Source organism: Paroedura picta, chromosome 13 (genome assembly GCF_049243985.1).
Source record: "Paroedura picta isolate Pp20150507F chromosome 13, Ppicta_v3.0, whole genome shotgun sequence".
NCBI lineage: Eukaryota > Metazoa > Chordata > Lepidosauria > Squamata > Gekkonidae > Paroedura > Paroedura picta.
Genome location: NC_135381.1, coordinates 7,972,365 through 7,998,796, shown reverse-complemented (window position 1 = coordinate 7,998,796; position 26,432 = coordinate 7,972,365). Strand labels below are relative to the sequence as shown.

Below are 26,432 nucleotides of genomic sequence, written 5' to 3'. Positions count from 1 at the left end.
GCACACGGGACGAGTACAAAGCTGCGAAGAAGAGGCTGCTGAAGGCAACTTCAGCCCCAAATGGAAGTACTAAAATTAGGACCCTGAAGCAGAAATATGTGAAAGAAGAGGTCATTTCCCACCAAGGTTGAGGGTCGCGTGTCCTCGTGCGAATGTGAGACACAGAGAAAGAGGCCATTTTGAGAATGCAGCGGCTGGTTTGGCAAACTGGTGAAAACTGCTGCCGCTTCTCCCAAAGAATTAAGCTCCACTACATTTTTGGAAAGAGCCTCTTGTCACGCAGATTGGTAAGGCAGCAGACACGCAGTCTGAAGCTCTGCCCATGAGGCTGGGAGTTCAATCCCAGCAGCCGGCTCAAGGTTGACTCAGCTTTCCATCCTTCCGAGGTCGGTAAAATGAGTACCCAGCTTGCTGCTGGGGGGTAAACGGTAATGACTGGGGAAGGCACTTGCAAACCACCCCGTATTGAGTCTGCCATGAAAACGCTAGAGGGCATCACCCCAAGGGTCAGACACGACCCGGTGCTTGCACAGGGGATACCTTTACTTTTTTTAAGTTTTTGGAATTTTGGCCAGCAGAGGCGACATGTGGGTATATGGTGAGCGGACTGCCTGCCCACCTGCACTGCTGCCTGCTTTCCCGCATCACCATGCCCTGCTCACACATCACCAAGCCCTGCCCACTCACTTATCCCGGGCACCAAATAGGCTGAGTACGCCCCCTGGTTGGTGTGAGAATAAAACTGAGAACAGACGACTGGTGTAAGTTGTTGTGGGTCCCTATTTGAGAGAAAAACAGGATAACAGAATATAAATGAAGTAAATAAATAGAATAAATAATTTAATTGTAAGCAGATAAGCAACAGGAACCTGTCAAATAAGCAACAAGAACCTGCCTCTTCTTTCACAGCAGTTCTTGAAGCAGTCGCCATTGTGAGATATGGATGGCATCTACCAAGGAAAGTAAAACAGCTTACGAACTTCTGTATTTACACCGTAGTGCTCCAGATTTATTCTGGCATGAGGGCGGCAAGAGCCAGCTTGTCAAACTAAATGGATCACAACAGTGTATTTCATGGCATCTTCAAGCATCTTGGAGAAAAGGAATCTTTTGAAATTATAAACGTTCCAAAGAAGTGATTGAGAAGCTCCTTAGAAACACCCTCGTTCTCTACACGCCGAGATTAAATGGTTATTTTCCTTCACCTTTTAATTTTTTTTTTACGCTCTCCTCTGAATTTATTATCAGCATTTACAGCAAGGAATAAAATCTGCCATTGAAGTCAACACAAGAGGAAATGATCTTCTCTCCCCCCCCTCCCCTTCTGTCAATTTGCATGTCAAAGGCCATACGAAAGACATAGTTATTGCTTCTTCTTCTTTTGGTAGGTCCTTGAATCTTGTTGTCATAGTGACACGATGGGTGAAATCAGTAATACTTGAGCGGCATTCTGAGTTATGCTAATTGACAGAACCATCTTCCGTTTTCAATGGGCCGACCTCACGTCCCTGCCCTCAAACTTCGTTAACTTCCTTTCGGAAGGAAAAACAAAGGCAAGATTGCTGCCCGATAATACTTTGAACAACGAGCAGCAGAAGCACCGTTTTCCGGCACGAAATCACAAAAAGGCTTATATATATATGCTGCTGCTCTGGATTGTCTACAAAAGACCAGATGAACTGTTCCACCCTCTGTGTTTCACAGGAGTTTTCTCAACCATAAAATGCAAAGGGCACAACTATAAAATTACACATAAAACAAATACATGGGCCCTATTCACACCCTGGCAAGTGTGTGGAACAGAATACTTCCCCCTTCCCAGACAAACTATGGCTCATAGGGTAGGGGTAGTGAACCTGTGGTCCTCCAGATGTGTATGGACTACAATTCCCATGAGCCCCTGCCAGCAAACGCTGGCAGGGGCTCATGGGAATTGTAATCCATGGACATCTGGAGGACCACAGGTTGACTACCCCTGCTCATGATGACTGTGTGAAGTTGTTCAGGCTGAGTGAAGATCTGGCCCAAGGCCCAGAGCTGCCATGTCTCTGCCATTAGGGTCTGTCAGTATGCTACAGTTATGCTACAGTTATGAATTACTGTTCTCATTATTGTTATTTACTGTTATTCATGGCTATTGATTTCTCTGTGTTGTTACAATGTTTCATGTGAACCGCCCTGAGCCTCAGGGGAAGGTGGGGTGGGGTGGGGTGGATGGATAGGTAGATAGGTAGATAAGGGTGGGGGAAACAAACTTATGTACTTGCAGGAAATGGCAAATGGTGGTTCTAGGAATCGCAGGAAACTCTATGGTTTTATCATACATTTTTAATGACACCTCGCGCTGCCCTTGTCATTTCCTGTATCAACTTCTGTTAGGGCATACTAGGCTGTATTTTTATTTTAAAGAACTTCTCCCGCCTGTGCCTGGCAACCCTACCAAGGTTGGGCTTTGTGGCTGAGTGAGGACTTGAACCCAGCTCCTAGTCAAATAGTATAACCGCGATGCCATGCTCCTTTGATGGAGTATTCAAAAGCCGGCAACAAATGAAGAATTGTCACAGACAAAAAACCCTCTTAAATCTCCTACCCTATCTTAGGAAAGGAAGGAGCGGGACTCCATTGCCCCCTTCCTAGAGTGTCCATTTAACGGCTTTATAGTTCAGAGCCTCTCCAATTGAGCCCTCTGCCTAATAAGTCTCTTTTAATATCCAGCGGTTACCCAATTAAAAGATAAAAACCCCAGGCACTCTCCCAAATTGGCAAAGTTAACGGAAGAACCACGAATACTATATAAAAGCATGATGTATGTGTCTCCTTTGCAAATTAAGAGGTGGTAAGATTTCTTGGGGGGGGGGGAGAAATTATGGGCACTGTCTTGCTAAATGGCTCTGTGTGAAAACTCCCATTCTGGAACGTTTTAGAACAAAGAATTTGTTGCGCTTGTGGTGATTATGGAAATCGGTGAGTGAACAGGGGGAAGGGAAGCCTCTTATGTACCCCTCTCCCTTTCTTCTAATACCCCAAGGTGAAAAATGTCAAGGACTCCATGGGCCACAATGCCACCAATGATTCCATTCTCCAGGTGGAACTGTTTATTCACTTTATATCCTTCTCCTTTGGTGTAGTGGTTAGGAGTGCGGACTTCTAATCTGGCCAGACGGGTTTGATTCTGCACTTCCCCACATGCAGCCAGCTGGGTGACCTTGGGATAGTCACAGCATTGATAAAACTGTTCTGACCAAGCAGTGATATCAGGGCTCTCTCAGCCTCACCTCCCTCACAGGGTGTCTGTTGTGGAGAGAGGAATGGGAAGGCGACTGTAAGCCGCTTTGAGCCTCCTTCGGGTAGAGAAAAGCGGCATATAAGAACCACCTTCACTCCTCCTCCTTCTTCTTGACAGTCAGGACTAGGATAGCCAGTCTACAAGAGGAGCCTAGAGAGACCCTGGAGGTTCAACCGATCTTCAGACCACAGAGATCCGATCCCTCAGAGGAAGCAGGGAGGACGAATTCCAAGGCATCACATTTTTGCTGAGCTCTTTTCCCTCCTCAAGCCCCGTCCCCAGATCTCCAGGACTTTCCCAGACTGGAGATTCCAAGTTCAGGACCCAAGGGGATGGAGATGAGAACCCTACTTCAGGACCCAAGGTGGGTGACAGTAAACAGAACACAAAAAGATTTAGCCGGGTGCTTTCTTATTAAACCAAAGCACAAAATGTTGTGCTCTCATTAGTCCTCCTTAAAGATGGCGTCTTTAGGTTAATCTGAAACGAAAAGGAGCATGTAAAACTTTTTGGATCTGTCAAGAAATATGAATAAAATTGAGGTGATATATAAATAATGGATGCCATGAAATGAGCTGTAAATCAGCATATGTTGAACTGTTTGTTATGAAAACTAAGTTCTATGTACCGTTTCTACGTTTTATATAAATTGCCCTGAGCCTCAGGGGAGGGCGATGGATGGATGAAAATGACCACCTATCCAAATATTTTTATACACGTTATTAAGATAATTTAAACAGATAATCCTCAGACATCCCCTGTTCCCAGTGCTGCTGTACCAATCCGTATCGGGAGCATCCAAAGCTGGGTTTTGGAGTGAAATGCACTTTCGGGGACCCAGGCACATCCCAAGAGCCATGTGCAGCTCTTTCACAATGATGTATTAGTTTCTCATTTGGGTTGTAAGCTATCTCAGAAGCTAAGATTAAGTGGAAAGGGGAAATGTAAGCGCTTCAATAAATCAACGTGTGCTACCTGACTTCTCAAAGAGGTTGTGCTTTCAACACCTTCTGATTGGGACCAAACAGAAGGGCTCTGACCATTGTGCCATTCTGATTTCCCATGGTATTCTGCTTTCTGATTCCATAGCAAAAAAACAAGGGAGGCACCAAGGCAAAACGAAGAGAAAGGAAGAAACAGTGCGAAAGGAAAAGGATCTTTAATAGTTGAATAATCTCTACAGCAGCCTTTTCCAACTCTTTTACTCTTGAGAAAGCCCTGAAATATTCTTCAGGCTTCAAGGAACCCCAGAAGTGGCAGGATTGTGCAGAATATGGTTGGGAAGCAGAGCTGTGGACACGCCCACCCCTGAAGCCACTCCCTTCCCACCCACTCCAGGCCTATGATTGGCTATTTTGGGAGGGGTGTGGGATTGACATGACCATATATGATCATATTACCTGATACAAATTTTTTAAATACACAAAAAATTAATCAAGTCCCACCCATTCGGGCCGTCAAGAAACCCCAGGGTTTCATGAAACCCCGGTTGAGAAAGCCTGCCCTACTAGTTTCATGTTTGGTTTCGTCAGTGGGGATGTACTTTTTGATTCCTTTCCAATCAGGGCCTGATCCTTCTGCCTCAGCTTTTGACACAACCAAAAGCAGGTCCCCTCAGGAACAGATCTGTGAAAAATGTAACGAAGTGGTTTTGCTGGTGTTTTTCCTGTCATTGCTTTAGCCTTTGCTACTGATGAAAATACATTTGAAAGAGGTCGTTATCTGAACGGCGCTATGGTGAGGACTACAATGAATCTGAACAAGAACGAAAAGGAAAAAGGGCAAGAACCTTCATTTAATTTTGATTAAACTGTTTGCATTGATTTTACTCTATTTAGCCTTTGTTCAAGTCTTCGGATGTTAACTGTGCCTATGCTGAACAAACTGCTTCGGGGGGGGGGGGTTGTTTGTTTGTTTGTTTCCGGTCTGAATGTCGGGAGTCCTAGCCACGGAGCATCTGACTAAGACTTAAAATAGAACCACAGAGTTGGAAGGGATCTCCAGGGTCATCTAGTCCAACCCCCTGCAGAATACGGGAAATAAACTACTCAAAACATCCTGGTTCAAATCTGTTTGCAAGGAATCACTTTCTGGATAACTTTTAAGCCTAGTGTACCTCACAGGATTGTACTATGGATAAACCAAGGAGGAAAGAGCCCATGTAAGCCAACCCAGGAGGAAAGGTGGGATAAAAATATCATAAATAAGTATGAAGTTCCCTTGCCCTCCCCTTCCTTTCTTGTCTTTTGATGTCCAATCAAAACATTTGCAGTTCAGAAAGCATTTGCAGGTCAGTTAAAAGTGACATCCATTTTTTTAACATATATAATTTATGATTTTATTTTCAGACATAAAGACAAAATACAGAAATAGAAAAAAGGTTATAGGTAACAAAAGACACTTTGAATTGCATCAGACAATATATATCTCCCCAGTATGTTCCCTGAGTAAAATTAACTTCTAACGTTCCTTCTTGTTCAAAATATAATTTGTTCATATGCCCTGGCCACTGAGATAAAAGTAAGATAAAATAAGGGATAAGCAACATTATTTGTCCCGGAATTCTAAAAAGAATCCCTATAACAGCAATAAAAGTGCCATCCCAAACAGAGTCATGCCCCACCCCAGTCCTTGTTTAATCCCGTGCAGCTTTCAGATTTCTTTCCAGGATTTGATTTCAACTTTTGCCCATAAGAGGGAAACCTTCGGTCTCCGTTTTCTAAAGAGGCAAAGAAAAATTGCGCTTTGCGGAAGCAGGGGGTACAAAACGCCACGCTTGGTGGCCCGGTATATGGTGTGCAGTCAGGAGGAAGGGCAGAGCGGCTCATTCAGCTGGCAGCACGAAGAGAAGCCTCCAGTAGAACTCCGATGGAAGCCGTTGCAGCGGAGCACGTTTTTATGGAGAGGGGACTTGCGTAAATCCGAAGCTGCCCGGCTCCTCTGAGCAATCAGTTTATGGCTGGCTTGAGAGAACATTACTCTGACATCTTCGGGCTTCGGCTAAGCCAGCGCTGACAAAAGGGGCGGCCGTCTTGAAAATATGTACATTCCGCTCAAAGAGCAAGGAAAGGGTTCATTAATATACAAAGAGGGCCAACGTTATCTAAGAGGCATGTTCTCCAGAACCTGAAAACTCTTCTCCATAAGCTCCCAGCCTGGTGGATGGGGAGGGGAGGGGAGGGGGGGAGGAAGAGGCTCCCGTCTTGTCATAACAAAGGAAATAAGGCTTCATGCTCTCAAAGGCCGCCTTCCTTATCTTCGCTCCACATCCCTAATGCCCAAGATATACATGTAGATTCTGGCATTTCCTTGTGCTTCCTTCTTATTCTGTATTTACCAGATTCTGTTTATCCGCTAATCTCCTGCCTGCTTCGTTCTCACCCAACCCATTTCCCCCGCCCTTTGCTTGTGGATTTCCCATAATTCCTTGCCCAACTCCTTCAACGGGAACCTTCGGCATGGATTCTGGCCTGCAATCAGCTTTGCCTCTAGTTTGACCCTTCCAGACCCCTCTAGGGTGGCCATTCACCTGCTGGGACTAGGAAGGATCCTATCCCCAGCTCCCTTCGCCTACCACCACGGTGTCATGTGCCACACCAGGCTTGTGCCAATTTGTCCATTTCTCCCGTCCAGGAGTTGGAGTGGCCTTTCTGAGGCCTTTTGAAGCAGCCTTCACTTTATTTATTTAGACTCCAATTTATACCCCGCCGCTCACGACAATGCTGCCTCGCGGCGGCATACAATAAAAAACATGACCACGGGATCCCCATAAAACCCCTTAAAATTCCCTAAAATACAATTCAGTATTGTATACATAATACAATATACAAAAGTACAAAATCGATAATATGCATAATATCCCGAGCTTTACACTTCTCTTAGTTCCACTGTGGAATCCATAACCATCCTGCTTTGGCACTCTGTTAGATCAAGCAAGGTTGCTTGTGGGAAAGCAGACTCCTCGCCTGAATTTCGGTTCAAGGGGTGTGTGCAGGGTCCGAGGGTATAACTAGGCAAGTTTACTTTGGTCTGAAGGAGCGCTGCACAAATAAACCAGACAAGCAAAAGGAATTCACGAGCCCAGCCTGCCATGGGAATGAACACAGGTAAAACACACGTGACAGGGAGAAACGACACCAGGGAATGGAAGGGCCCCAAACAAATCCATCACAACCAGAAGAAATGGGAGCTTAAAAGCTATAAAGTCACAGGCCGCTCCATGAATCATAATTCACAAATCCACCGCTGCCGCTTAATGTGGAATCCCTCCAACTGTGCCCAGCTTCAGACGGCAGACTGACTCCTAACCTAAATACCTTGAAGCCACTCTGCTTTAAGGGTAATAAATGCTAGCCAGACATCGACTGGCCTGAGATAATACAATAAAAGCAATAAAAATGATTTAACTCTCCTGACGGTTCATTGTAAGGAGCCATGCAGACGACTACGTAGCCCTTCTGCTGAACGATTGCCTCTGTTCTAGCCAATTGGCCAGAGGCGTGTTTGTGACACAGGGCTTCCACGTGGCCTGCGTGCCAGACAATGGAGGCATTTCTGCCCACTTAACAAGAACACACTTCTAGGTATTTCGTTGCAAGTTACAGCTGGAGAAAGCAGAGGGAATTAATACTCTGAAACTTACCATACATTTCTAATGTGTATTCTGTAGGGAAGGGAGTTACGGCATCCGTCTCTTTCAGCCAAAGCAGCAAAGAACTTTAAAAATTAACAATTTATCGTGGCATGAGCCCTCACGAACCACCTCACACTTCGGCAGATGCAGGGTGATGCTAACTTGCAAACGTGGTAGGGGAGTTATTACAAAGAACGGGTAGAAGGCCTTCCTTTCTCAGGATCCACTGTTTTTCAGATGCATGGAAGGCCAGTCAATCAATATCTATCACCCAACATGACCAAGAGAAATTTCCATGTTTGGAGGCATGCTGAAGGACAAGAACAGGCCTAGGTACCCTAATAGGGTTGTATGCAGCAGCATCCGAACTGGCCGTTCCAGGCTGACACAGCCAGCACCGCACCACAGGGGGGGAGGCACACACGCTGGTGCATAACTCGGCGCACACACGCAGGCGCAGGCACACAAACAATGGATTTTCCCACCAGTGTGTGCTATTGGTCAGTTTCAGTTTCAACTAACTGGATCCCAAGACAGGGATCTAGCCGTACATTGGCCAATTACATTCCCCCGTGCTGATCCTACCTCGGACCTCAAGCTCAGTAAAATCGTAAACAGAACCCCATACATAGCACTCTCTGATTTAGACTACCTTATTCTTGTGACCTTGCTCCACAGAACAAAATGGGAGTCGTGGAGAATCAAGTTTTTGCACGGCCCCATCCCTTCATGGCCCCATTCCAAGTTCACAGTCATGCAGATCTGTGGCGGAAGGCCGGGAAACAGCTTGCATGATGGTAACAGGCCATTACCCACACCAAACAAGTGCAAGCGAATAGCTAATTTTGCTGGCTAATGAGAGCATCAATCATGTCTGCGCAACCTGGGACGCCACCAAGCCGAACAAAGGCCACCAGCCACGTATGGCCTTCCGCTAGGAGTCTAGTGAATCGCTTCCTTTATCTGCCTGATTAGCGCTACCAAAAACACAAGGATGGCCAGACACAGGACAACGTGGTGCACAACTGCACTCAGCATGTATGGACCGCAAGTTGTACAGACCTGATTCTCGGTATTCACGAAATATTCCAACCTAAAAGCAGAACTCAGACTTGTCTTATCAAAACACTACAAGGTGATAAAACATGTGAAGTTTAGGCTCCTTTGCATTGAAGGTTTCACTACAATGAAAACATCTAGGAGGCTACCCAAATTTTTGCCAACTTATAAAGACTGAGTGTGGGCTCGAAAGTGTGTGTGCGCATAAAGGATGCTGGATAATAAAATGCTCCTTTGTACACAACCTATACACCAAAAGAACTAGGGCTGCTTCCAGATGGGGGCCAGAAAACATACTCAACGCCATTGCGGCAGCAACCAGGTGTTTGAAAAACTGGTTACAAGAGACATCTTGTAATCTGGAGAACTGGGATTAATTCCCCATCGCAGCCAGCTGGGTGACCCTGGGCTAGTCACATTCCTGTTAAAGCTGTTCTCACAGAGCAGGTCACAGAACCAGCATTTCTGCTTCAGAAGCTGTTATGTTTGAGTCTTTTCCAAACCGCTGCCCGAAACCTGTTTTACGTGGCATCAATTGTTCCAGCTAACTGGCATGTTTACTTCAACCAGAGACACACAGAGAGGGCAGATCAGTCACTTGGTGACCTAAAAGGCAGCCATTCAGCCTAAACTTTCGCCTTCCCTTTAAACCGGACAAAGCCCCTTTTTCACCAGAGCATCCATCGATGAAGCACCATTCATTGGACTTCATAGTTTCTGATGATGCAATCTTACTTAGGCCGTTATTAAACACAACACACGATCCATGACTTACCTTGTCAGATTTTTTACTTCAGATTGGCTCCTCACGATGCCAGCAAAGAGGACACTGGAACGACAAACGAAAATACCGTTAGCCTAAATCAAAGGCGGCAAGGATTAAGTGCCGGGGGTGTTATTTAAGGTATTCAAAATGCTTAGCGTACATCATCCCAGTAATCTTTACAAAAACCCTGTAAGGGAGGTCAGTGTTTACTGATTAGAATGTTGATACCCTCCTTTTCCTCAAGGCAGCTCACGTATGATTCTTGTGATAAACTAGAGGCCTGGAAAAGAAAACTTCAAGAGAAGGTAACAATATAGAAATCTCCCTTTTCCAGCACACCTCCCTCCCCCTTCTCTATAGCTTCCTTTCGCACCCGAAAACATTCCGGGATGAACTTTTCTCTCAATCCTAACCATAATCCGAGCATGGTTAACAACAGCAACAAAGGAAAGAATAAACAGAAATAAAATACAGTATGAACATGGTGTGAACCAGGTTCACAAGACAAAACAATTACAGACCATCAAGTTTGGTTACAGCAAGCGTGGTTAAGAGCGGGGACTTCTAATATGGTGAGCCAGGTTTGGTTCCCTGTTCCTCCATATGTAGCCAGCTGGAAGAGTCCTCACGGGAAAACTAGTCCAACATCTTGCTCAAGATAAACAATCCAAATCCAAAGTTACAGCATCCCTTACTTTGGGCTGATCAACAGAAAGGTCACCACCCGGTTAGATAACCTGTTGGATTGTTAGAGAGCCAACTTGTAGTGGTTAAGAGTGGTGGCTTCTAATCAGGGGACTTGGGTTTGATTCCCTGATCCTCCCCATGCAGCCAACTGGGTGACCTTGGGTCAGTCACACTCCTGTTACAGCTATTCTCACACAGCAGTCCCGCCAGAGCTCTCTCAGCCTCACCTCCCTCACATGTGTCTGTTGCAGGGAGAGGAAGGGAAAGCGATTCTCAGATGCTTTGAGACTCCTTTGGGTAGAGAAAAGTGGGATATAAAAATCAAAACTTCTACTTCTACTACTACAATGAACATCTGCAGTGCTAGACTGTTAGGAGCCTGATTCCCTCTTCCCAGCTGGTTATATATATTCCATCCATATTAAGATGGATTTATATGAGCTTCTTGTGGCACAGAGTGATAAGGCAGCAGACATGCAGTCTGAAAGCTCTGCCCATGAGGCTGGGAGTTCAATCCCAGCAGCCGGCTCAAGGTTGACTCAGTCTTCCATCCTTCCGAGGTTGGTAAAATGAGTACCCAGCTTGCTGGGAGGTGTAAACGGTAATGACTGGGGAAGGCACTGGCAAACCACCCCGTATTGAGTCTGCCATGAAAACGCTAGAGGGCGTCACCCCAAGGGTCAGACATGACTCGGTGCTTGCACAGGGGACACCATTACCTTTACCTTTTATACGTGCTCGAACTGTTTTAACAGGATATTTTAAATAGATACTGTTGTTTTTTTCTTGGCTTTGTGGACCGCCGCAAGCCAGTTTTCTGGGAGCAGCGGTATAAAAAACACAATGATAAATAAATAAATAAAACTTTACATGGTGCCGCCTGTTTGCAACCCAACACGCAGGTTAGCTGGTCAAATGCCCCTGCACTTTCCGCTCTAGCAGACCTCCCCCTCTGGAATTTGCCAAGTGCCTGCAACATGTCGACCAGCTGGTGTTTGGCATCTGCCAAGGCTGCAAAATGACATGCAGATTTAGCTAATGACTTGCAACTGAAACATGCAAATCAGAGGCAGCCGCGGGGACTGCCGATCTATTTCTGCCATGGCCCTTGGCACTGAACAAATTGCTTACCCCAGGGAGAGAGGATCCTCTCTTGCGAGAGAAGATTTCGCTTAACAAGGAGGCCAAAAGCACTCCATCTTCCTCGTGAAGAAAAATGAAGCGGTTTTTTGTGTGTGTGAGTGTGCACACCAAAAACTATCAATTTCCAACCAGCCAAGGAAACAGATGGAGGTGGGAGAGGTGTCCCTCGGTAGCTTTATGATACCCAGTGGTTTCTTGACAGCCCCGAAAGGGTTTCCTGAATGGTGGAAGTTAATTAATTTTTAATATATGTTTTAATGCAGGGGTAGTCAAACTGCGGCCCTCCAGATGTCCATGGACTACAATTCCCAGGAGCCCTGCCAGCGAATGCTGGCAGGGGCTCCTGGGAATTGAAGTCCATGGACATCTGGAGGGCCGCCGTTTGACTACCCCTGTTTTAATGTGTTAAACATTTATTGGGTGACATGACCATATGGTCATGTTGACCTCTCCCCCTCAAAAAATGGCCAATGATGGGCCTGGAGGGGGTGAGAAGGGGTGTGGCCCCAGGTGGGCGTGTCCACAGCTCTGCTTCCCAACCCTATTCTGCATGATTGTGCCATTTCTGGGGGTTCTCAAAGCCTGAAGAATGTTTCAGGGGTTTCGCAATGGTATAAAAGTTGAGAAACGCTGAACTAAGCTAACCGCGATGAGATCAAAGCATTTCTCCCACCATCTGGGAGTTAGCAAAAATTTAAGAGAAAAAGGAAGAGAAGGCTTCCGTCAAGGGAAAAGGGGCTCGTAGTTAAAATTCCTTCCATCCCGCCGAAGCCGTCTGCAAGCATCCGAGATATCTTTCGGGCTCTGGAGGACGGTTCAAAATAAAAGAAAATAAAAATCCCCAAAGGCATTAAAACAAACGGGGAGGGGAGCCAGGCGGGCGGAGGAGAGGAGAGCCGAACGCCACGTACCAAACATTCTCTTCTATAATTCATGAGGCATAAAATTGCCTCGATATTTTTATTTGGCTTTGGACCAAAGCCCACCCTAATTTACCAGTTCAGGAGCTAAACAAATCCGCGGACACACAACTGACACATCTAATGTGTGGGTTTCGTGAGGTTTTAGGATTAAAGCGCTTGTTTACTTTTCCTCTCTCTCTTTTTTTTGTAGTCTTTTAAATTATTGTGTAGCCTTAAGGTACGCCTGTAATGGTCTGAGGCAGCCCCTTGTTTCTGTCATGCCCAAAGTACAGAAGACATGCGCTTTATTTTTCAGGACCGTTGTTACCTCAGTAAGTCGCCTTCATAAAATTCCTCCATTTCCAGATTAGCTTTGTGTCAAAACAGGTAGAAGAACAAAGCTCTGTGCAAGAAACTGTCAGGTGTGGTGCTAGGTCCACAGGCTGCCGGGCAACAAGGACCTCAGAAACTATTTATCAAGTGAACTTTCTGTGTCAAGCCCCGTAGGCAAAAAAGAAGCTCAGACTAGCAAGCGGACGTTCCCCAAGCAAACGCCTTAGGTCAGGTGACCCAGAACAGGTTTGTGATTGGTGCTAGTGAATATGCCACCTCAGCATCTTAACCTCCTGCTTGACAGATGCTGTCCAGACTCAAAATGGCGGCTTTGGAGGGTGGACAACTTGAATTTATACTCCACTGAGATGCGATGAGATACCTCCCTGCCTCAGAAGAAGAAGAGATGGTTCTTATATGCCGATTTTTTCTTCCTGAAGGAGTCTCAAAGCGGCTTACAGTCACCTTCCCTTTCCTCTCCCCACAAGAGACACCCTGTGAGGGAGGTGAGGCTGAGAGAGCCCTGACATTACTGAAGAAGAAGAGTTGGCACTTATATGCCGCTTTTCTATACCCGAAGGAGTCTCAAAGTGCCTTCCATTCACCTTCCCTTTCCTCTCCCCACAACAGACACCCTGTGAGGGAGAGATGAGGCTGAGAGAGCCCTGATATTCCTGAAGAAGAGGAGTTGGGTCAGAACAGCTCGGTCAGAACAGCTTTATCAGTGCTGTGGCAAGCTCAAGGTCACCCAGATGGCTGCATGTGGGGGAGCATGGAATCAAACCCGGCTCGCCAGATTAGACATTCACACTCCTAACCATTACACCAAGCTGGCTCTCGAACCCCATCTACTCCTGGCTCCACCCCCAAAGTCTCCAGGTATTACCAGTCCAGAGCTGGCAATCCTACTTATCGACCTCCCTCTAATTCTGGTTCTTTTAGTAGATCCTTACTAGATCTGTCAATAGAATTCTTCTCCATGTGAACTTTCTGTAGCCTCTACCGGAATGTCTAAGGTAGCTTATTAAAGCTGAATTTGCATGCTAGCAAAGGTCTAACCTCCCCTACATATTCTAAAAAGGAATCCTAGAATTGGAAGGGGCCAGACAGGCCATCTAGTCCATCTCCTCAACACCCTCTCCATTTTGTCCACATCCTTTTTTAAGTGAGGCCTCCAGAACTGCACACAGGACTCCAGATGAGGTCAGACCAATGTGGTATATATACAGCCACTGCTGACCAGCACAGTTTCAGCTTGTTAGGAAAACACAAACAAACCAGATGTCTTTAAAACCCAGGTAATCTCTTTATAAAAGACTTCTGAGCATGCAAGTGGCCCCGGGTTCAGTCCTGGGCATCTCCAGCTAAAGGATTCCAGGTAGCAGATATGGGGAGAGCCCATTATCTGTTTGCAGCCCTGGAGACCTACTTTCAATCAAAGCAGACTGTACAGAGGTACAATCTGGTCCAGAATAGAGCAGCTTCAAACATTACAATATTTGGCAAGGATGGCCTAGCTCAGGGGTAGTCAACCTGTGGTCCTCCAGATGTCCATGGACTACAATTCCCATGAGCCCCTGCCAGCAATTCCCATGAGCCCCTGCCAGTTTATTCCAACCATGACTTCAATGTGACCCCAAAACGACATCCGTATGTTCCCTTAGGGGCCCATCAAGACAAGATCTGGCAGATGGTTTCTTTGCTTTTTTAAGCAAAAGATGAATTGTATTAATTTTAATACCTACTTCTCAACCAATAACATTAAACATTTCCCCCCATGTCTGTGCATGTTTTCATCCCTCTTTAATCCCCCAATTCCCAATTAATCCCTTGATTTCCCCCCCCCCCCGCCGCCTTCAACAAAAGTCTTTCAAACTTTCTGGAACAGTGGATTTCTTTTTACACATACAGCCACCAATCATATCCCAATGAACAGCAAAACTGGAAAAAAAACATGTATTCAAGTATTTTAAAAGCTGCCATGTAGAGATGGAGCAGAGTTGTTCTCTCTTGCCCCAGAGGGACGGACCAGAACCAGTGGGATGAAATTAATGCAAAAGAAATTCCGTCTAAACATCCAGAAGAAGTTCCTGACAGTTAGAGTGTTTTTTCAGTGGAACAGGCTTCCTCGGTAGGTGGTGGGTTCTCCATCTTTGGAGATTTTTAAACAGAGGCTGGAGAGCCATCTGACAGAGAGGCTGATTCTGTGAAGGTTCAAGGGGGTGGCAGGTGACAGTGGGTGATCGATAGGGTTGGGAGTGTCCTGCATAGTGCAGTGGGTTGGACTAGATGACCCAGGAGGTCCCTTCCAACTCTATGATTCTATGTGAAACAAGGTGTCAACCCCTTCTCACCCATCCCATAGCTGCAACCTTATGCCTTCTGGCATAAGTTCTCAAAGGACTATCTCACCCCCAAAAGGCAATAATAAGAGATGCTATTTTGGCAGGGGCATATACTAGGGAATTGCACTTGCTGCTGGGGAACTGAAACAGTTGGAGATTGTACAGAACCATCCTTAGGAAACAAATATCACAGATGTACATGGAGCTTCACATTCATATAGGCTCCTGACAGCCGAATGGAAGAATAAAGCTGCCTTTCGTTCGCTAACTACAAAGCACCACTACAAAGTTCACGGCAGCCTCATACAGAATTCTAGAACAGAACACAAAGGCACATGACTTCCTTGCAAAAGTGGTTTCTAAGAACATGGGGGGGTAGCAGTAGGGGTGAAATACAGACGTATTTCTCTTTGGCAACTTTTGTCTGAAAAAATCCCAACTGAATGCAACAAAGAAGAAAAGGACCAAAACTGCTATGCAATAAATCCAGTTCGGTTCCAATATCCGTGTCCCTTTATTATTAACACGTGTGGCAATCAGGTCCAAATGCCAAAATGGACTAGAACATTTCTTCTTTGTTGAACTTTTGTTTGAAGCCAAAAATACAACACGGGATACACAACGTAGAACAGCTATACAAAAGGACAAAAATCCACCGGGTATAGACAACACTACGAGGATAGGTCCAGTGTGAAGAAAAGCTTTATCCAGTGCTTTAAAAGCACAAACAATTTGTTGAAATACTGCAAAGATATTAAGAACCTGTAGGAATGCTGCTGGAAAAGCCAAATCCAAACGAGGGACCGGCAAATCCTGCATGTCACTTGGCAAATTTATTTATTTATTTATCTATATTTATATACCGCCCTCCCCCGAAGGCTCTGAGTGGTTTACAGGGAACCGGAAACAGATACAGATAACATGAGGTAACACATGTGACAACAGCAATAATACTACCACAACAATAACCCCAACATGATAACAGCAATAATAATATGATAGAACTGCAAAGGAGCCTCAGCTCAACTCTTACTGGGACCCAGTGGGCTAGGCAGATTAGTGGCGATCGTAATAGGAGGGGGCGGGGCCTGAGGGCCGATTGGAAGCCATGGTCCGGGTCAACCTCAACCAAATGCCTGGTGGAGGAGCTCCCTTTTGCAGGCCCTGCAGAACTGTTTGGGTTCCGTCAGTGGACGCAAGCAAAAACGCAAGCCTGGAGGCCTCTAAATAATATTCACATCCTCATGAATTTCTTCATAGTTTAATTGCAGAATGACATCTCCTAAAATTATAAAAGCCTATAAGGAAGGTACCATTTACCGGTTCCTCGTTTGGATTTGACATTCCTACAGCTTGTTAATATCTCTGCAGTATTTCTACAAATTGTTTGTGCTTTCAAAGCGCTGGATAAAGCTTTTCTTCATATTGTACCAATTCTGGTAGTGTTGCCAGTACACAGTGGGTTTTGTTCTTTTGTATAACTTTTGCTTTAAGCCAGTTCTTCTTGGACGTGGCGGCACCCTTGCTGGAACCCGGCTCGCCAGAGTAAAGTCTACCACTCTTAACCACTACACCACACTGGCTCCTGGGATAAATCTCTATCATGTCCTTCCTTCCCTGAATTGTCTGTTTTCTAAACTGAAGAATCCTGGACTCTTCAGCCCTTCCTTAGAGGGAATGCGCTCCAAGCACTAAGCACAAGAGCTCACTCCCAACGCACCCTTCTCTAACCCCATTCTACAGACGAAGAGAAAAATGCACTCGGGGAGGCCCAGTTTTGAGGCTTGTTTCGTGTTCCGTGTTCAAAACAGAAGCCAAGATGCAACCTCAGGCTGACGCAGACCCCCGTCCATCTGCCAAGCATGCTGCTCTGACGGATGCGCCGTCTCTGGTGTTGGGGGATCCAGCATTTCATTTGCAAGAACAAACGCCAATGCATTTACTCGCCCAGCTCTCAGATCAATCACCGGACCCAGCAGCCTCTGGTGGCGGAGAGTAATTCCATCCCATGCGCCATCCGTCAGGAACGCCAGGTCCCAGCAAGCTTCGATCCTCTGCTCCTGGCCTGCCCAGTTTCCAGCAATGCCAAATGTGCGTTCTTGCTGGCACAGCGCCAGCACTAGCAGTTTGGGGTGGATTTATTTTTTGTAATTTTGGAAGACAGTAAAAAAACAGCTTTCACCATACGACATCTGGCAAGTTCATTGCAGCTGGCAGTAAATTTCCATGAGGGTGCTTATGGAGAGAAGGTTTCGCCAGGCAGAGCTCCTGCTGAATCAGCACACCAGAGATTCACAGACTCCACACAGGAGGACTGCTGTTCCAAACATCCTGGCAGGGTTGGGCATCAGAGTATCTCTCCCTTGAGACGGACACCTGAACACACACCTGTGGCATAGTACAAAGTTTGTGTCCAGTGGCACCTTTAAGAACAACAAATTTGAATTCTGAGTTCAATCCCTGGTATCTCCAGTTGAAAGCACCGGTTGTAGACCTTCCCCTGAGAGCCTAGCGAGCAGCTGCCTGTTGAGTAGACAATATTGACTTCTGATGGACCAAAACTCTGATTCAGTATGATGCAGCTTCATGTGGGAAATGAAATCTGGGCCTCCTAAAGGGCCAGTGAGGTGTTGTGGTTATGAGCGGCGACCTCTAATCTGTAGAGCCAGCTTTGATTCCCCACTCCTCCACCTGCAGCCAGCTGGGTGGCCTTGGGCCAGTCCCAGTTCTCTTGGAGCTCTCTCAGCCCTACCTACTTCAAAGGGGATCTGTCGCAGGAAGAGAAAGCAAAGGAGACTGTAAGCAAGAAGTGGGGGATAAAAACCAACTCTGCTTCTTCTAATCCAATATCATTGGCACGCCACAATGGCTGTTATTGACATTCCAGCAAAAGACAACTCTGATGACTGAAATTCAGATTCTGCCAGGTAGGAATTTCCTTTCGATGCCCTATTCATTTCTTTTTTTTCCCAATGGTCAGTGGCATCCTAGCCAATACTTAAAACTTACAGAACGCATCAAACACAGAATGTGAAACGGAACACTTCAAAGTCCAGTTTCGTAATTTTAAGCACTCGGCTTGCCAGGTTCCCTGCCACCCTCCACCCTGCAATAAGGGTCAAATCCCCCTTTCACCCTGCCATAAGTGTCAAATTATCCCTCCACCCCGCAACAAGGATCAAATCCCCCCTCCATCCCACAATAAAGGTCAAACACCCCCCCACACACACTCCACCCTGCAATAAGGGTCAAACCCAACCACCCTCCACCCCAAAATAAGGGTTAAATCCCCCCTCCATCCCACAATACGGGTCAAATTATTTCCCCACCCCACAATAAGGGTCAAATCCCCACCACTTTCCACCCCACAATAAGGGTTAAATCCCCCCTCCATCCCACAATACGGGTCAAATTATTTCCCCACCCCACAATAAGGGTCAAATCCCCACCACTTTCCACCCCACAATAAGGGTTAAATCCCCCCTCCATCCCACAATACGGGTCAAATTATTTCCCCACCCCACAATAAGGGTCAAATCCCCACCACTTTCCACCCCACAATAAGGGTCAAATCTTCCCACCCTCCATCCCACCATGGAAGTTCGCCGGGTGACCTGTGGGCAGTCCCTCCCTCTCAGTCCAGGCTCTCTGACAGGATTGTCGTGTGGGCAGAATAGGAGGGAGATAAGACCAGGAACCCAAAGCTCTGTGCAGGAGGAAAAAATAAACGTCATACATGAATAATCCGGACAGAGTGCGTCCTTATTCATTCAAGCGCAATTTATTTATTGACTTCATTTATTCCCCATCTTTCTGCCCAGTGGGGGCCCAACGCAGCTGACATTGTTCTCCTCTCCTTCACGGTATCGTCCCCGCAGCAGAGTAAAGACTTCAGTTAGGCACGATGTACGGTACCTTGAGGACTTCCCGGTCCAGTGACTTTCCGTCTGAAAACAAAACTCGAGGCCGACGTTTTTACATTTGTATCTTGAGTGCGCCCGTACGATAAACTGATTTATTTTGTTTAATTCACGCTTATATTGTTGTTGCTCAACCTATGGGGTATCTAATTCAATTTTTATGTGAAATGCGGAGGGATCGCAGAGTGAATTAAAGCTATTTCTCCCTCTATACTAGTCTCGAGAAGGAAACAACCACCCTGAGCCTCAGGGGGTATAAATGTAAACTGAATAACTAAAAAAACAACAACACAAATTCCAAACAAATGAATTGCTGGCCTCTTTTTGGGGCATGAGGGTTGGCATGGTTAGGCCCCAGAGCCTGCAAAAAAATGGGTGTCAAAATCACGAGTGTGCTATTTGGGGGGGACAGTTCCCCCCCCCCCCAACAAGGTGAGCAGTTAGAGCAGGGATAATCAAACTGCAGCCCTCCAGATGTCCCTGGACTACAATTGCCATGAGCCCCCTCCCAGCGAACACTAGCAGGGGCTCATGGAAATTTGTAGTCCATGGACATCTGGGGGGCCGCAGTTTGACTACCCCTGAGGTTAGATTCAGGCAGACAGCTGCATTGTTCTAGAGCAGCAAAACGAAGTTTGCGTTCAGCACCACCTTTAAGATTAACAAAGTTAATCTTGTGGGTATAAGCTTTTGTGTGCATGTACATTTCTTCAGATAGAGAATTAAGCATGACTTATATGTACCAGCCAGGCAGATGGAGAGGCTGCATAGAGTGGTATAGGAAGGCCCATGAGATATACAGGGAGTGTGCTTTCTGGAACTCTTCCAAGAGTTTTACAGAAGCCGGCAAAATGCACACTGCTTTCAGTTTAAATTGGCAGCTGCGGTCTGGGAAATACCTGGAGTTCTGAAAGGGGAAGCCTGGGGTGGGTGTGGCTTGGGGAAGGGAGGTCCTTTGGCAGGGTACCATGCTGCAGAGTCCACCTCCCAAAGAAGCCATTCTTCCCCCCCCCCAGAGGATCTGATTTCTATTGTCTGGAGATCAGTTGTAACAGTGGGAGATCTCCAGACGCCAGCCTGGAAGTTGGCAACCCCAGGTCCAGAGAATCTCAGCTATGCAAAACAACAACAACAAACACCCTTTGGAGAAACAATCCTATGCCAGTAATCCCATTATTATTATTATTATTATTATTATTATTATTATTATTATTATTATTATTATTATTATTATTATTATTATTATTATTATTATTATTATTATTATTATTATTATATAATCAGACTGGTTCTTAAAAAACCAGGGCTGTTGAATCAAGACTCTGCTCCCAGGGAGACTGAAAACTTGATCGGCACTGTCAACAAAGGGAGATCCATTCCGGTGGCTGAGGCCTGCCTTGGGACAGCGGAGGACAAAAGAAGTGACCTCCAGCTCAGCCTCCCAGCACCCGTCCCTCCCTTGATGGCAGGAGATGCGTGGAGAGCCTGCCCGCAGCACCGCTTCCTCTCACTCTGCCTGCAGCAAGCATGTCACTGCAGAGCCAGAAGAACCGGAAGAGCTGCCTCATCCTTAGCATCAAAATAAGCATCTCAGCACTGTAGGGGAGTTGGATGGGGGGCGGGGGGAGAGATGCACAAGACGAGACCAAGGCATCATAAGAAAAGAAGCGGAAGATAGTTCTGGAAAAGACACAGGGTCAAAGAGAGCTCGGACACTCTAAGACAGGGGTAGTCAAACTGCGGCCCTCCAGATGTCCATGGACTACAATTCCCAGGAGCCCCCTGCCAGCATTCGCTGGCAGGGGGCTCCTGGGAATTGTAGTCCATGGACATCTGGAGGGCCGCAGTTTGACTACCCCCGCTCTAAGACCATACTGTTCTGCATGCCATATGAGCCTCCTTCGCCTTTAAAGAACCGGGGCTAGAACAGTCAAGGGCAAAACCGAAGCGCTCAGTGTTGCTGAGGCTACGCAACAAAGTTATGGTTCGGGATTCATATCTCCGCCCGAAATATCTCAGACAGGCAGGCTGAGAACAACTCCAAAGGTTAACAAGAGTAAAAGACAGCTGGGCGTCAATGGATTAACCCAGACTTTCTCAATTATTTTATGGTTGAGAAAGCCCTGAAACGTTCTTCAGGATTCGAGAAGCCCCAGAATGACGTCTAACCAATGGAGAAGAGAGTGGTATTTGTTGTGTGTGTGGATTTGTGGACACTGGGAACAGGGATCCAAGTTCGGGCATCAGAGATGCGTGAATGCCATTCACTAGCACTCAGGATCCAGCCTATTTGTTGTCTGTTTTATCCAATCAAGAGGCTCTGCTTAGGGCCAATCACAAGCTTTGGAGGGAACCCCTCTACAGTATATAAGTTCGGGTGATGGGTTGTCTGGTTGTCCGGTGGTTGGCAATCAATTAAAAAGCTGATGTTTTGGACCTCAGCATCTCCACAACTTATTGTACCCAATAGTATTTAAAAAATCTGTGCAGCCAATCAGAAGTTCTGCTGGGCAAAGGCCCAAATTGACTCCACCCACTTTCTAAATACAGTTAGGGGCATCAGGAAAGGTATTCACTGGTACCATGGCACCCCCTTGGGAACCTCTGTGCTATTCATGTGAGACTTTTCCCCCTACAGATCTCTGGCACCTCTCTGTTCAGGAATGCCAGCCTCCAGGAGGGACAGAACATGCAATTTGAACTGATTGGCCCTCATTGGCAGTGTGCTCTCTCTCTCTCTCTCTATTGGCAGCACACCCCCAGAGAGGGCCAATCGGGTAGGGAGTGAGCTGCCAACTTGAGCTTTATTATGTTTAAATGGTTTTGAAAAAGTCCTATGTAAATGTATTTAAAAAATACACAGACCCAGCTCTGATTCATGGGACCAAGATCAGAGCTCCTCCTCTTTACGTGAATAACTTTGAATACAAAAAGCTATTTTTGCAACTGCTCCAAAGAACATCCAGTCCACCCAACCAATCCCTTAGAAACACAAAAGAGATTAATTGAGAGCAGAGGGCTTCTCAAACAGCTCAGGATCCAGCAAAGGCCATTGACAACTGGCCTTAATTGCATGCGATGACTAGAAGAAGAAGAAGAAGAGTTGGTTCTTATATGCCGCTTTTCCCTACCCGAAGGAGGCTCAAAGCGGCTTACAGTCGCCTTCCCATTCCTCTCCCCACAACTAGAGACTATTGGACCAATGGCACTCTCATGGCTTCCACGCACAACCGCGAGACGCGTTAGCCAGTGTGGCAGTTGGCAAAATCTGTCAGTTGCCGTTCTTGGAAGGGGGAGAGAAACACAGACGTTTCCCGACAGTTTCACACCACGATGGAAATCAACTGCTAAGAACGAAATCTTTGCCGCAGCCCCAGTAACACGGGCGAAGAAAAGAAAAAAATGCAAAGTACAGCAATTACACTCAAGAGAAGAATGAGTACCATAATTATACATTCAGAGGTAGGTGAAAATATTTTGAAAGGCAGCAGTTCAAGGAAAGCAGGGGCGCACAACCGGCGGGAGCCCTCTCTGCTTCCAGACTTGACGGGTTTCACAAAATAAGCCGTCATGTTTTGACTTTGTGTGCCTGGCAGGAAAGGCGTGACGGTCTCCCTCAATGCTGGCAGCAAATGCTGGCAGGGCCTCATGGGAATTGTAGTCCATGAACATCTGGTGGACCACAGGTTGACTACCCCTACACTGTACAATACTGTGGCCCCTCCCTGAACCAAATCCCACCCACTCCTGGTCCTACCCCAAAGTCTCCAGGTATTTCCCAACCCAGAGGTGACAACCCTAAGCCTCTAGCAATGCAATCTTCAAAACACTTCCCCAGGACTAAGCCCCACTGATTAGACCTGATTAAGACTGTCACTGCTTAGGATCTCTCTCTAAAACTCTTCCCCCCCCCTTTCCCATGGATTTGCACTGCCAAAATTCTTTGCGCATGAGCTCGCTCATCCTGCTCATGTTCCCTTCCACCGAGGATGGCCCAGCAGAGAACTGGGCCACCTTCAAAATGACATATCTGTATTGCATAATTCATAAATATTGCACCTCTTTCGAATCGCAGCAGCCATTCCTCCCTAGATAATAAAATTCATTTCCCGCACATCGATGCAAAAAGAAAACCCCCAAAACATAGATTTAAAACTCCGCAGCTCTTGATTGGGCAATCAGCGGTACGGGCCGCACAGTATCCACAGCGCAATTTTTATTTTTAATTATTAGGGCAGTGTGGATTTACAAAAAAAAAAACATACAGTGTAAGATGTACAGTGACGGGCAGGGGGGTAATTCTTTTAATCTCAGCGAATTGAAGGCCGGGCGTAAAGGAAGTCGTAGGAGACCAACAGCGTCTCCCCATAGCTGTGATATTCATGAGGCAGAAGATTAATAGTAGGCTCCTTTTTATTTGTTTTTAAACACATTTCACTCTATGGTAATAAGGGGAAACGGATGATTAAACCGCACACTGCATTCCAAATCCTCACTGCTCACCCGGCGCTCCGTAGCCACAATGGGGTTGAGTGACAAGCGGAGCATTTTCGAAATATTTATCATCGCCAGCATATATTTCACGCTCGGAGATTTCGGAGGAAAGATAGGCCCCATCTCGTTTGTATTTTGCATATGCTTGTTCACGCCGTGAAATCTGAACACTGCTCAGCTCCCAAAAATCTATTTGAATGTTCATGATTTTTTTTTTAAATGGCCCCAAAGCAGAAGACATTTCTCATCAAACTGAGAGCCAGTTTGGTGTAGTGGTTAGGAGTGCGGACTTCTAATCTGGCATGCCAGGTTCGATTCTGCACTCCTCCACATGCAACCAGCTGGGTGACCTTGGGCTCGCCATGGCACTGATAAAGCTGTTCTGACCGAGCAGAAATATCAGGGCTCTCTCAGCCTCACCCACCTCACAGGGTGTTTGTTGTGGGGAGAGGAATGGGAAGGCGACTGTAAGCCGCTTTGAGCCTCCTTCGGGTAGGGAAAAGCGGCATATAAGAACCAACTCTTCTTCTTCTTCTTCTTCATGAGATGGACCACAGACAAGCCTCGCCCCACACTGCCAGATGTGGGGTATGGTGTGGTACCGAGACAATGTCATGCAGTGGCTAGAGCAGCCTCACCCACCTCACAGGGGAAGGCAACTGTAAGCCGCTTTGAGACTCTTTCGGGTAGAGAAAAGTGGGTTATAAGAACCGACTCTTCTTCTTTTGCAACCTTTTGACCATGCAGGTCAGGGGTAGTCAAGCTGAGGCCCAGCAAACGCTGCCAGGGGCTCATGAGACATCTGGAGGACCACAGGTTGATTACCCCCTGATTTAAATGCTGTGTTTCTCCCATACATAAATGACAACAAAAACGAAAGAGGGGGAAATACATCTCGCGCATAACTGGACTCCTGTTTTCTGCGTGTGTGTATTTTTTTTTTCATTCCAATTAGCTTTCAACTTCAGTGAACCAAGGTAAAATAATTGCTATCTTCCTTCACAGTGTAAATGCCTTAAAAAAAAAAACCTTTTAATAATAAAATCACACTACCGTTATTATTTTTTTAACAAAACGAATTTGCAGGTTCTAAAAGCTGCCATCGTATTTCATTATCACATTTTCATCGGGACGTTCCTGATCAGCCTGAACTTTCAATTAATGACATCAAAACCACTTCCTTGAGCAATAAGACGGAGGGGGGAGGGGAGGTCGGAAGCCCTGCCGGGGCCGGAGCTTTGAAACATTAACGGTTTCTTCTAAACCCCTAAGAAGTGCCTAACGTGCAGAAATTAAAAGTGTTTACATATCAAATTTTGATTAGCTTTGGGACTTAACGGCAAGGATTAATCTGAGCCCATTGTTACCGAGCGAGAAAGAGGGAGGGGAGGCACACGGGCAAAGCCCAACAATCTGCTGGCGTGTTCTTCTTCCAAATTAGTTTCCTTGGGTGACCTTTCTTCCATCGAAATGGCACACAATGGAAAAATTAAACCTTTCATCTTCCTGTAAATTAGAAGCGCCTATCGAGCACCATCCAGAGTGGTCCATCTTGACCGCTCCGGCAGGCTGAGGACGCGGTGCCAAGAGGGGAGCCTGCAACTAAGAATCAGAGAGCTGCAAGGCCAGTTCTGCACGTCTGACGGTGCTTTTGGCAGCTGCCCATTCCACGCCGCAGACCACGGCCAGCCCAATCCTAGAGCAGACAAAGACTCACCGAATCAACCACATTTTAGTCTTGCCTTCCCTACCAGATGTCGGAGGGGCATGCATGCTTCCCTTGTCCTTCATCTGGCTCTCAACACAACCCAGCGAAGTTAAGATGAAGACCACCAAAGAGAGCCAGCTTGGTGTGGTGGTTAGGAGTGCGGACTTTTCATCTGGCCAGTTGGGTTTGATTTCCTGCTCTTTCTCCACATGCAGACAGTTGGGTGACCTTGGGCTAATCACAGCCCTGATAAAGCTGTTCTGACTGTGCAGTGGCTTTTTCAAGGGACATCAATTTCAATGTTTTCAACAGGAAAATTCAATTTAGAAAAACAATCTCTTAACATAGTGTAAGTCAGTATAGCAACTGCTACTCCTAGCTTAAGGTGTATCAGGAAAGGCATGCAAGATCTAATGGGTGCCACACCCTGGCAGGCTTTGTCCCTCTTCTGAGATTCACAGGTGTTTGTACGTGTCTATAATCTCAATGGCATCGGTAGCCAAAGAAAGACTGTTTCTCAAATTAATCTCTGGCTACATTGCTTTCTCACCGCAGTTTCCAGTGGGCAAATACTTTCCACTTCTTTCCCAAAAAAGTTTTGTACAACCCTGCTGCTAGTTAATTACTACTTTCCATCCCATTGTGATCATTGCTTACTATGGGCAGAGCAGTTTAACCTTGTAAAGAAACTGGAATCTGCTGGTGGAAATGACAGAAAAACACATTTGCTAGGCAAAGTCTTGCTCTCCATGTTTCAATCTTGTTGCTTTTCTAACGTGTTCAATCTCTAGCTGTCTCTGCCCACCATCTTCAGCACCGTCTGCAAGAACGAGACGTTTCTCTTTTCCTTTCAAACATGAGCTGTACTCAGACATTAGGATCAACCATGATTCAATGTAACCTTGGTTTGAACAAGCCCCAATTGGCGCTGACATACGAGTGCAAACAGTTCAACAAATCAGGATTTGTTAGTTGGCACGACGCCAAGCTTTCAAACTAGGGGCTGTAGCTGGATTGCAAATAATTTGTGCTTCAGCTGTGGAAATGCAGAGGTCTCAAGTGACAGTTTGCTTACGAGCACCATCTCTCAAGGCCAATGACGCACAACAATGGCACGGAAGGGATGATAACTTTGTTGCTGAAAGAGAAAAAGGGC

General features: G+C 46.3%; 1 protein-coding gene across 9 annotated transcripts in view; it reads right to left on the bottom strand.

Annotated features, from left to right (window-relative positions):
* ARVCF (ARVCF delta catenin family member) overlaps positions 1 to 26,432 on the bottom strand; it is a 377,274-nt gene that overhangs the window by 314,574 nt on the left and 36,268 nt on the right. For all 9 annotated transcript variants that reach the window (XM_077308988.1, XM_077308989.1, XM_077308986.1 and 6 more), the window contains exon 2: positions 9,754 to 9,807. The gene's annotated coding sequence lies outside the window, so the exon portion shown is untranslated. The remainder of the gene's footprint in view (positions 1 to 9,753; positions 9,808 to 26,432) is intronic.